Source organism: Bufo bufo, chromosome 4 (assembly GCF_905171765.1).
Source record: "Bufo bufo chromosome 4, aBufBuf1.1, whole genome shotgun sequence".
Lineage (NCBI taxonomy): Eukaryota > Metazoa > Chordata > Amphibia > Anura > Bufonidae > Bufo > Bufo bufo.
Genome location: NC_053392.1, coordinates 185,288,215 through 185,301,693, shown reverse-complemented (window position 1 = coordinate 185,301,693; position 13,479 = coordinate 185,288,215).

Genomic DNA, 13,479 nt, shown 5'->3' with positions numbered 1-13,479 from the left:
GGAAACTCTCCGCCCCCGCATACAAGATCTTTAACCAATCGACAAACCCCCCCGGCAGGCCATACTTCAGAAGGACCGACCAGAGGTACTCATGGTTCACCCGATCAAATGCCTTTGCTTGATCTAAGGACAGCATGTACCCCCTCCAGTGGCCTGCTCTACTCTGTTCCACTGCCTCTCGGACACCGAGCACAGCACTAAAAGTGCTGCGGCCTGGAACCGAGCAATGCTGAGCCACCGAAAGGAGTTGAGGCGCAAATTTCACCAGCCTGTTAAACAGTATCTTGGCCAGAATCTTTCTGTCCGTATTGAGAAGTGCTATGGGACGCCAGTTCTCAATACGGCTCGGATCTTTACCTTTTGATAGGAGGATCAGGGCTGACCTCCTCATTGACTGAGGCAGAGTGCCCGAGGATAGACACTCATTGAATACCTCAGTCAAGAGGGGACATAAAGAGTCCTTAAAGGTCTTATAAAACTCGGATGTTAAGCCATCCGGGCCTGGCGACTTCTTCAGAGCTAACCCTTCCACCGCCAGGATAACTTCCTCCTTCCTGATCTCTTCTACCAAACCGTCAAAAGAGAGGTGAGCTTCTGACTCAGGGGTGATTTCAGCCAGGAAATCCGACATCTTGTCCCGATCCAGATCCCTCTTTCCCAAGAGGCACGAGTAAAAGGATCTGACGACTTCCAGAATCCCTGATCTGGACCTGTTCAGGGAACCCGTACTGTCAACCAGTCCTGTCACTAACTTACTCTTCACTGACATCTTACAGTTTCTGTAGGGGTCGGGCGAGCGGTACCTCCCGAAGTCCCTTTCAAAAACTAAAGATGTGTGCCTATCATACTGGCACCTCTTGAGCAAAGATTTCACCCTGGAGATATCCTCGCGGCTACCTCCAGTCGAGACCAGATCTTCGAGTTTCCTCCTCAGACCCTGATACAGGCGGTACCTGTCCAGGGACCTGAGGCTCGAGAGCTGGCGGAAGAATTTTGCGGCCCGGTCTTTGAATATCTCCCACCACTCTGACTTAGTGTCACAGAGATCCAGCAAAGCTACCTGACTCTGAAGAAAGTCCTCAAAGGATTGTCTTACCTCTGCTTCCTCCAGGACTCCCGCATTCAGCTTCCAGTAACCTCTTCCCATTTGGGGGGATTCTGAAATATTCAGAGAGAACATAATCAGACAGTGGTCGGAGAATTCTACCTCCACAACCCTCAAGGGCGAGAAAGTAGCCTCCTCCTTCAAAAAAAAACTGTCTATTCTAGACCTAATCCTATCTCCTCTATAGAAAGTGAAACCCCCGTGGTCTGGGGTGTGCCTAATGTGGACATCCACCAGACAAGCCTCACTAGCTATGCTATTTAAAGCTATACTATCATAAGCCAGCGGGTTTCTGGTGCCTCCCCTATCTTGGGACCTTATGATGGTGTTAAAGTCCCCACCAAAGACCACTTGCGGCTTGTAAAAAGGAAAGGCTTGATCCTCATAAAGAGACATTTCCTGTCCCACCTGGACTGGGGCCCATAGATATTGATCAGGCGCAGTTCCTGTCCCTTCATGAGGATATCCAAGATCAAACACCTCCCCATTTCCAGCTCAACCACCCGTCGGCATTCTACCGGTACGGTGAAAAGAACCGCCACTCCGCTATACGACTCAGCCGCAAGAGACCAGAAGGAGGGCCCAGATCTCCACTCCCTCTTCGCCTTGTGGACTTCTGCCAAGTTTGACAGTCTGGTCTCCTGCAAAAATAAAACATCAGCTTCAACTCGGCTGAAAAAATCAAAGGCTGTGTAGCGAGCCGCATCAGATTTAACGCTGGCGACATTAATGGTCGCCAGTGTCAGCTGAGTGGGTACCGCCATACTTGGTGTTTAAGCTGAATGTCCTCCTTCCTTCCCGACCCTCTTACCCCTCCCGGGGCTATCCTCTAAGGCGGCGCGTCCTCTTTTGAGAGAGACGGTGGTGTCCATTCCATCTGTCACCACCGCTCCCTCTTGCCTACCGCCCCTGTCTTTCTCAGTTCCAGGAATCAGATTTGCCTCCTCTTCTGGGGACCTTACATCCACACCAGAGAGGGGCACGGGGCCTCCTGGAAGCCCTCCCACCTTCGCCCCCGGTACCCCACTTCTTACCTCCTCCCCGCATGAAGAGGAGGCAGAGGTCTCATCCAAAGTGAGATACCGGTTGGAGAGCTCAAGAGGGGAGCCAGTTACGCCTTCCCTGGCTACTTTGGTCGGGCTCTTTTTTTTTGAGAACCGTTTCCGTCTATTGATATTAGACCCAGTCTCACTACCCTCTGCACTTTCGTAGTTTGAAGACTGGGTCTCATCGGCCCGGTCTAGTCTCCTGATCTCCACACTTAGCTCCCTGTCCCCTAGGGTCTCCGAACTACGGGAGCCCGCCACTTGGGGAGGGGCAGACATCACCCCATTTTGGTGGGGTTCCTTCTGTTCCCTCTCCGCCTGGCGCCTCTCCCTCCGCCTCTGCCGGGACGGACCGCTCTTGGTCTTCACTGACCCCTTAACTCGACTGTCTCCGCCAGCACCCGCCTCAGCCGAAGAGACCTCCCGGCCCACTCCTGCGTGAGCTCGGGCCGCATTGACCTCTGAGAGGGGACAGCGACTAAATGGGTGTCCGAGCACACCACACAAGTTGCACCTAATTTCCACACAAGATGCGGCAAGGTGACCTGTCCCTCCACACAACGCGCACTTCTGCACTTGGCAGCTGGCGCTGAAGTGTGAAGGGCTGCCGCACTTGTGACAGAGCTTAGGCTGCCCCCTGTAGAAAACGAGAATCCTATCCCGGCCGATGAAGGCAGAGGATGGAATGTGGGAAACCGTGCTTCCTAGACATTTCAACTTCACATTGAAAGTCCAGGCTCCCGACCAAATGCCAAATTCGTCCAGGTTTTTCGATGGTACACCCTGGACGTCCCCATACCTACTTAGCCACGTCAGAATATCAACGCAAGAAAGCGATTCATTACGGGTCAAAACGGTCACTTTCTTGACGTTGTTCTGCCGGGTTATCGCCTGAGCGAAAAAAACCCTTCCAATCCGGTAAGTTCTTCACCAGCTCATACCCGGACCAGAAAAGCTCTAGGCCCTCCGGCCGGGCAAAGCTGATGTCAAACTCCCTGGAACCATAGGGATGTATCAGGGCGAAGATGTCAGCCACCCTGAAACCCATCTCAAGCAGGAGCTCCACCACCCTCTTTCTCGTAGGGCAGGCATCATTGCTTCTCCACTTGAGACAGACTACATTCCGTCTGGTCCCAGGGCCGGTTGTGGGCAGGGACCAGGTGGTCTCGCCCCCCCTTTCCTCTCGGAAAGCTCGCAGGCCGTGCCTGTCTATCCATAAGGATAGGTCCACCTTCTCGCCCTCTACTGTCATTGAACTCTCCCCCTTTTTCAGGGCCTCCAGGAGCCGCCGCTGCAAGTCACCAACCGCGACTCCTGGGAATGAGGAAGCCAACGAGGATAGCCCCTCCCCCCCCACGGCCGCAGCCACACTGGCATAACTTCTGCCAGGTGTTACGGCCGCAGGAGGGGCAACCGAACCGGCCCCCCCCCACTACACTAGCACCAGACACCACACCGGACCCCTCCGGAGGGCGGACACCAGGAGCCGCAGCCATCGCTTTCTCAGCGACGGTCTGCTGACTCCCAGCATCCATCCCACCTTTGGGACCAGATGCAACACCTCCACCAACACCCCTACCACTACCCTGCTCACATGCACCCTTTCTCTCTGCTGGGACAGCTGGTGCAGCAGGTGCAGCAGGTGTCATTTTACCTTTATTTTTTTTATTATTATTTGCCTTATCATTTTTTTCTCTACTATGCTCCTTGCCACCCTCATTGCCACTGGTCAAGCCCCCCCCTGCTGCCCTTGAGACCTGGGCAGTGATCATCACACTCCTCCCCTCCCCAGCACTTAATTCAGCGCTGGAGGAGGAGGCGGAGACAGAGGGGGCGTGTCCAGTGGCAATGTACATGGCCACCTGTTCTGGTGCAACACAACCTTTCTTAGTGGACCGGAGCGCCGTAGTCATATCCTCCCCGGCAGCTCCGGCCCCCGACTCTTCAATACGCAGGCGTTTACTGCCTGCACCTGCACTTTCTTCAGCTACGGGAGTGCGTCCAGAAGCACCTCCAGACACACCCCCGGCCACGCCTCCTGCTTCATTCACCGCCGCCACCTCCCTTGATCCCCGCCGCACGTTGGCAGCTGCAGGCGGGGACCCAGAACTATCACCGCCCCGGGTAGGAGGGACGGTGACCTCATCATCACACCGCCCCAGTACCACCCCACATACCTGAACGGCAGGCAGGGCGGCAGCCAGAGCGGTGGGCGGAGCGGCTGGCAGAGTGGTGGGCGGGGCCTCCCGATGTTTTTGCCCGCCCCCCCCCCCCACTTTCAATGGGTGACTGTCGGTTCCCTCTATCTGCCAGCACCTTCTCCCTGCCCCCGCATGCAGGGACGGCGTCCGGGGCCAGTTTGGGCTGCACAATCTCCCCGCTCCTCTGCTCAGGCACCACCTCAGATGCAGAGCCAGGGAGTTTAGCGGGATACACGCCTGGTGAGGACTTTTCAGCCCCCACCAAGCGTGTATAGACATAACGTGTCTGGATGTTTTCTTCACTCTTTTTCTTGTTCTTCTTGTTCTTTTTCTTCTTGCCGCAGCTCTCGTCCTCGTCCAGCAGGTCTTCTCCGAATGCAAAACCCGAAAGTCCACCGCGGGCGACTCCAACATCCGGATCTCTCTTAGCAGACCACCATCCTCATCGCTGCCCTCCATAGCTGATGCCTCATCCGAAGATGGCAATGCTGGTAAGCGCAATTGTTCTTGCTCTGGCGGAATGCCACTGTATGCCTCCGTTACTGGGGTTACCGGGAGGGCCGGTTCAGACTGCGAGGTTTGGGGACCTGCCTGGGATGCCAGAGATTTGGAGTTTTCCAACTCCTCCACCTCGCTCTCCACACCCCCGCACGGCTCCCCTCTCCTCGCAGCCTCCATCTCCCTAAATCGATCCCCGTTTAATAACTTTTCTCTGAAGGGCCCACTGCCCTCCAGCAACTGGTCCTGCCGCTTCAGGGAGGCCTCCAGGTCCTCTTTCAGGACCCTAATTTTTTCTCTGAGTGGGGGCCTCTTCGAATTAGAGGAGATAGTGGACCTGGCCCTCGTCTCCTTTAGATCCTTTCTTACGGCTTTGAGGTGCCGTCCCAGCTCATCGTATTCTCGCAGGTGGGCAGCTATACGAGAGCTGTAGGTGAGGGTACTCTCTCCCTCCCACCGAGACCCCCAACCTACCTGGGACGACACCTCTCGGCTTCCTGCTGGTAGTCTTTTTCCTCCTGATGTCCTCGGGTCCTCAGGGGGGACTTGGCTACCACCGCGTCCAGATGTTTTCACCCCCTCGCCGCCATCGCTCAGAGTCGGTCGCCGCCCGTCCATACTCCCCTCCGACCCACGCCGGGGAGCAGGGGCACCCTTCCGGGAGCTCATGGCCACAGGACCCCACCAGCTCCCTAGGGAGAGGCAGGGCTTGGGCTGGGGGAAAAGGTGTCACACTCCCCCGCAAGCCTGGAACTCCTCCTGGGGAGCAGATGGTAGGAAACTCCCCGGAGAGGCCTGTGCTGTGGAGGTTCAGGAGCTGCAGCAGACACACCCTTTCACCTCAGCTGCAGACACCAGACACACCCAAGCCTGAATCTCTGCTATGGGACCTCTCTCCTCTGTCTGGGTGCCGGGGCCTAAATATATGACAATGGACTGTTCCAGTTTTGGCTGACGTGAAGCCTGATTCTCTGCTATGACATGAAGACTGATTCTCTGCTGACATGAAGCCGGAATCTCTGTTATGGGACCTCTCTCCTCTGTCTGGGTGCAGGGGCCTAAATATCTGACAATGGACTGTTCCAGTTTTGGCTGACGTGAAGCCTGATTCTCTGCTATGACATGAAGACTGATTCTCTGCTGACATGAAGCCTGAATCTCTGCTATGGGACCTCTCTCCTCTGTCTGGGTGCCGGGGCCTAAATATATGACAATGGCAACATTTCACTAACATGGTGGAACAGTACGTGTGCACACCCCTCCACGTACTGACTGATGGTTCGGCCCCCATTCAACTTCTGGGTCTCCAAATTGTCCACGTGGCCAGAGCTAGCCTTTTATGCCTTGGAGGTGCTGGCCTGCCCGGCGGCCAGCGTTTTGTCTGAACGTGTATTCAGCACGGCAGGGGGCGTCATTACAGACAAACGCAGCCGCCTGTCTACAGCCAATGTGGACAAGCTGACGTTCATAAAAATGAACCAGGCATGGATCCCACAGGACCTGTCCATCCCTTGTGCAGATTAGACATTAACTACCTCCCCGTAACCATATATTATTGTACTCCAGGGCACTTCCTCATTCAATCCTATTTTTATTTTCATTTCACCATTATATTGCGGGGCAACCCAAAGTTGAATGAACCTCTCCTCTGTCTGGGTGCCGGGGCCTAAAAATATCTGACAGTGGCCTGTTCCAGTGTTGGGTGACGTGAAGCATGATTCTCTGCTATGACATGAAGCCTGATTTTCTGCTGACATGAAGCCTGAATCTCTGTTATGGGACCTCTCTCCTCTGTCTGGGTGCCGGGGCCTAAATATATGACAATGGACTGTTCCAGTTTTGGCTGACGTGAAGCCTGATTCTCTGCTATGACATGAAGACTGATTCTCTGCTGACATGAAGCCTGAATCTCTGTTATGGGACCTCTCTCCTCTGTCTGGGTGCCGGGGCCTAAATATATGACAATGGACTGTTCCAGTTTTGGCTGACGTGAAGCCTGATTCTCTGCTATGACATGAAGACTGATTCTCTGCTGACATGAAGCCTGAATCTCTGTTATGGGACCTCTCTCCACTGTCTGGGTGCCGGGGCCTAAATATATGACAATGGACTGTTCCAGTTTTGGCTGACGTGAAGCCTGATTCTCTGCTATGACATGAAGACTGATTCTCTGCTGTCATGAAGCCGGAATCTCTGTTATGGGACCTCTCTCGTCTGTCTGGGTGCCGGGGCCTAAATATCTGACAATGGACTGTTCCAGTTTTGGCTGACGTGAAGCCTGATTCTCTGCTATGACATGAAGACTGATTCTCTGCTGACATGAAGCCTGAATCTCTGTTATGGGACCTCTCTCCTCTGTCTGGGTGCCGGGGCCTAAATATATGACAATGGACTGTTCCAGTTTTGGCTGACGTGAAGCCTGATTCTCTGCTATGACATGAAGACTGATTCTCTGCTGACATGAAGCCGGAATCTCTGTTATGGGACCTCTCTCCTCTGTCTGGGTGCAGGGGCCTAAATATCTGACAATGGACTGTTCCAGTTTTGGCTGACGTGAAGCCTGATTCTCTGCTATGACATGAAGACTGATTCTCTGCTGACATGAAGCCTGAATCTCTGCTATGGGACCTCTCTCCTCTGTCTGGGTGCCGGGGCCTAAATATATGACAATGGACTGTTCCAGTTTTGGCTGATGTGAAGCCTGATTCTCTGCTATGACATGAAGACTGATTCTCTGCTGACATGAAGCCTGATTCTATGCTATGGGACCTCTCTCCAATTGATATTGGTTAATTTTTATTTATTTCATTTTTATTTTTATTCATTTCCCTATCCACATTTGTTTGCAGGGGATTTAACTACATTTTGCTGCCTTTTGCAGCCCTCTAGCCCTTTCCTGGGCTGTTTTACAGCCTTTTTAGTGCCGAAAAGTTCGGGTCCCCATTGACTTCAATGGGGTTCGGGTTCGGGACGAAGTTCGGGTCGGGTTCGGATCCTGAACCCGAACATTTCCGGGAAGTTCGGCCGAACTTCTCGAACCCGAAAATCCAGGTGTTCGCTCAACTCTACTCCTAAGCGGTTGGCAGGATCTCTCTGGAGGAGCTGAAAATGAGAAAGGTAATTATAAATGACCACAGTTTCCTCTGACCACAATGACCAGACAGATCCCAGAACTACTTTTTCAGGGACTAGTTGTTAAATGAAATCAGTAATCTGGTTTCTATGGGAGAGATCTCCACTCTTCTTTTCTGACAATTTTGAGAAATTTGCCCCAATGTTTATTCTATCTGAATGTTGGACTTATGCTGTAGTGTAAGCAATGGGAGATTTTAGAAATCTATGGCTGCTTCTTGCATAAACTCAGAGGGGGTGCACTAAGGGGCTTATTTATTAAGATAGGCAATTTACCCGCCAGTCTAAGGCTACTTTCACACTTGCGGCAGTGTGATCCGGCAAGCAGTTACGTCTTCGGAACCGCCTACCGGATCCGCCGATCTGGATGTGACTGAAAGAATTTGTGAGACGCATCCAGATGCGGATCTGTCTCACACATGCATTGCGAAAACGGATCCGTCTCTCCGCTTGTCATGCGGACAGACGGATCCGTCTTGTATCTTTTTTCAAATTTTTTACCTGTCTTCGCATGCGCAGACCGGAAGGACGGATCCGGCATTCCGATATTTTGAATGCCTGATCCGGCACTAATACATTCCTATGGGGAAAAATGCCGGATCCGGCATTCAGGCAAGTATTCAGTTTTTTTCGCCGGAGATAAAACCGTAGCATGCTACGGATTTCTCTTTTGCCTGATCAGTCAAAATGACTAAACTGAAGACATCCTGATGCATCCTGAACGTTTTACTCTCCATTCAGAATGCATGGGGATATGCCTGATCAGTTCTTTTCCGGTATAGAGCCCCTGTGACGGAACTCAGTGCCGGAAAAGAAAAACGCTAGTGTGAAAGTACCCTTAATTGTGTCTTCAGTGCTATGAAAGTGCAGGCCTCTACATAGCTTTGGCACTTCCTCCAGCAGGACGTGCGTCAATCTTAAATCTACACCAGCTCCCTTGCTGGCATAGATTTAAGTAATTTTTTGCGCCAAAAACTGGTGTACAAAATGATGAATGAAATGGGCCTGCTTTTTCTGTTTCCTCTGTCACTACAAAAGTGTCATATATCAGCTAATAAATGAGCCCCTAGGTGTGTATAGTAAATGTGTCCTCAGTACATTCACTATCTGACTCTCATTCAAATTATCCATTATGTCAGTTTTTCTTAAATATTCTACGATGGGAGAACCACTATAATGTTCCCCTTCTTGCTTATAAAAGTGGTAGTTCGTGCTGCTATTTAACCAGGCTCCGGGGCAAGTGAGACATTTTGTTACTGCTGAGACTGGCTCTGGTCAGGTTGTGGCTCCAGGGGTGACTACTCAGCATGTCCTCTTGTGGAGACCAATATTGTAGCCTTGAATACTACATCAGCACTCGTTGTGCTACCAGCACCTCCGAGGGGCAACCTAAGTTCTAAACACTAAAATGGCAAGTACCATATTTTTCGCCCTATAAGACGCACCTAGGTTTTTGAGGAGGAAAAGAAGAAGAAAAAAATTTGAACCAAAAGGTGTGCTTTTGGTGGGTTTTGAACTAATGGTGGTCTGTGGATGATACTATTATGGGGGATCTGTGGGTGACGCATTGTTATGGGGGATCTGTGGATGGCACTGTTATGGGGGATCTGTGGATGGAACTGTTATGGCGGATCTGTGGATGGCACTGTTATGAGGGATCTGTGGATGGCACTGTTATGAGGGATCTGTGGATGGCACTGTTATGGGGGATCTGTGGATGGCACTGTTATGGGGGCATCTGTGGATGACACTGTTATGGGGGTGGATCTGTGGATGACACTGTTATGGGGGTGGATCTGTGGATGACACTGTTATGAGGATGGATCTGTGGATGACACTGTTATGGGGTGGATCTGTGGATGACACATATATAGCATCTTATGCTATATACTGTATGTGTCATCCACAGATCCCCCCCCATAACAGTGTCCTTGTGGAGTGACCCCCTAATACAGGGGGTGGGGGCCGACTACTGGTGTTGAAATCGCGGCGGGGCCTCTGGGATCTGTAGGGAATCCATATGTAAAGTGTAGAAATCCTCTGCGTAGGGCAATCCACCTAGTACTCACTATGAAACTCCCGTACTAGCAGGCAGGCTGGCCGGTCACTCACTTCGCCATGCACATGCCCCTCCCACTTGAAGCAGGGGGAGAATGCGCCTGACAAAGTGAGTGACCGGCCAGCCTGCCTGCTAGTTCGGGAGTTTCATAGTGAGTACTAGGTGGATTGCCCTACGCAGAGGATTTCTACACTTTACATATGGATTGCCTACATTTTACCTATGAATACTGCTGTGTGCGGGGCCCGGTGTAATAGAGTACAGTGACTGCACCGGGCCCCGCCGCGATTCCAGCAGTTGCTGGCCTCCAGCCCCTCCTCGCTGATACATCTCAGTCCGCGCTGTGCAGCATTGCAGCCCGCGATGTATCAGTATTAGTGTAGTATCCCACTAGGTAGGCTTGGGCACTACACAAGGGTCAATTGGGTGACGTGTTACTCCTACTCACAAGGGACAGAAATATTATATTTAACTATGCATTTAATGTATTTTTCTATGTGTTTTTACATGCAATGTTTCCCCTCTATTATGCATTGCAGGCCTATTAGGGTGTAGTGAGGCATCCTAGACACTAGAGGGAGATAGGGAGCCCCTAGTATAAATGTTCAGGCCCAGACAGGGAGGGGGGTGTTCATGGTCAGAAGTCTGTGGAGACAGAAGTGAGAAGGCACCAGCCCGAGATATGCTGAGGGCCTCCTCCTGACATGCAGCTTGATAGGCCTAGGCTGCTAGCTACGACCAGGAGGCTAGTGAAGAACTCTAGCCTGCCTGTAGATCAAGTGAGCCTCAGTTAGCTCAGAAGATTACCCCAGTAGAAGAGATGTACCTCCTGGGAGCAACCTGCAGCATCCCTCACAGTAAGGACAATACAGCAAGTTCAGATAAGTAACCTGATGGGCAGAAGTACTATAAAGTAAAGAGCAAGGGTCAATACTGGAGGAAGGATTTATATACCAAGGATTAAAGCCAGCAATTAGGCATCCGGGCCTTGGGATCCAGCCAGCTAGTATAGCTGAAGGGGATAGAGCAGCATTGCACTGCAAAGCATTAACTGTTTGCCCTCCAAGTATCTTGCATGATTAATACCTGCCATTATTGAAAGAAAACCTGCTTGTGGAGTATTGTTCAAGGGACTGCATCATCATTATCAACTGTAACTGTCTGTACAAAGTTGGACTACATTTCCACCAAGTAAAGCAACGCTTGGTTCACCAACTGTGTACTCATTTAATCCTCCTACAAATCGGTGTGCCACCGTTACAGGCACTGGCGTCACGATCCTTAAAGGGACCTTACCTAAGGCACTCAAAACACCTACAACACCCAGGGCACCTCACATACCATCAGGCCTGGTCCCTATCTACAGAGTGTGCCCCAGAGGAACTAGTGTCTGCCTCTCCTTCACTGTTGCATGCCTACCCTCGATTGCCCATACCGTGACCTCACTGTCGCTATACCCTGCAGGTCTGGCGTGCTGCATTAGCAGAGTAAAAATGGCAGCATTCGCCCCATAAGACGCACTGCCATTTTCCCCCCATTTTGCGTTTTATGGGGCGAAAAATACAGTATTTGTAAAGTATTTTATGGTGCACTAGGGGGTATTGTAGAGGAAGATGTCTTCCTATCACAGTTTGTCATATAACATTATATAAAATACAGTTGTGTCATGCAGTAACATACTGACCTCTTTAATGATGTCTTCCGCGCTGGAACGTGTTGTATCAAATAGTGTAGGATTGTAAGTACACTTACTGGTAATCATTTTATTTAAGATGACACCAAATGAATACCAGTCCACTCCAACGCCATACTCCTCCTCAGCCAACATCTGCCAGAAAGGAGAGAAGAGTTATTACACAGCTCATACTGTGAAACCCACATTGTAATTGCTGAGGCTTTGGCCATTGCCAACATAGTGTATAATGAGTAGCACAAGGTGTTTAGCGAAATGATGTTTTCCCTCCACCCAGCTGCAGATAAACTGCAACCACAAAGTTATCTGCTGCTGCAGGGACAGACATTGCCTTAGGCTCCATTCACATGTCCGCAAATGGGTCCGCATCCATTCCACAATATCGGGAACGGGTGCGGACCCATTCATTCTCTATGGGGCCGTAAGAGATGTGGAGAGCACACTATGTGCTCTCCGCATCCGCATTTCTGGAGCCCGGCCCCGAACTTCCAGGCCGCGGCTCCGCAAAAAATAGAACATGTCCTATTCTTGTCCGCAATTGCGGACAAGAATAGGCAGTTCTATGGGGGTGCCGGCCGGGTGTATTGCGGATCCGCAATACACTACGGATGTGTGAATGGACCCTAACAGTGCTAATTTTTCTGATAAACGTCTTGTCAAGTGATAGCGACAGAAGGAACCTAACTCTTGTAGGCTCAGTGTGACCAAGTGTTACATAGTGGCTCATTCATTTGAAGGGGCACATTAAAATATGAGGTTTCCCCATCAGCACCCAGTGTGGTGGCAGTGGTAACAGGTGATCTCTAATAGATAGAAATGCCATACCCACTGTGTCCTGTTCACTATTGGGGTGGCTTCAATCTAAAAAGAGGTGGTCCAGATGGGACAGCCCCTCTAAGTATACTAAGTAAATATCCAATCACAAGAACTGGAAGATCACTTAGCCCTTATACATATGTCTGTAAGTAAAGAAAGTTTCTTGTCCTGGAAAACAGCCTGTTTCACCCTGTATTGACCTTAATTCTTTACAATAACTAGAGCTACTTGATGAACACTTGCCGCTGCTACTGAGAGGGGGCCTTCAACCTTACAGAATGGACAGGAAATAAATAATGAATAGTATGACTTTAGAACTAGTCTTAAACAAATTACTTTGCAGACAGTAAATCTGATTTTCATGTCTCTTGAATTTGTATTGTCTACATTCCTAAACTCTGCCAGTGCATGGTCCAAAACCATTAAAGAAGTTTTCCTCGTTTAAAATATTGATTACCGGTATCTTTCATCAGAATAGGCGATCAATATGAGATCTGTGGGACATCCCCACTGGTCAAGTGTTTGTGGAGCTACTGTACTACCTGGGATATTGCAGGTTATTGCAGTTTTTTCCCATTTACTTCAAATGAAAGAAGCCACAATACGATGCAGATGGCTTTGAAGAGGCTGTAGCCATCAAAGAATCACTGACACCTTCAATCTGTGATGTTGCCAGTAGTTAGACTCCTACCAATGCACTCCCACCAGGTATATTGATACCTAGAAAACCCCTTTGATACAACTGGATCAGTGAAAATGAGGAACATTCTTCTTTTCTCACCTCAGGAGCCACATAGCCTTCTGTTCCAGCATATTCGGTGGCTGTGCGGTCTCCAAACATGTTCTCAAGTGCGAGACCGAAATCCGTGATCTTAATATGACCATTATCAGCCACCAGGATGTTCTCTGGCTTGAGGTCTCGGTGGATG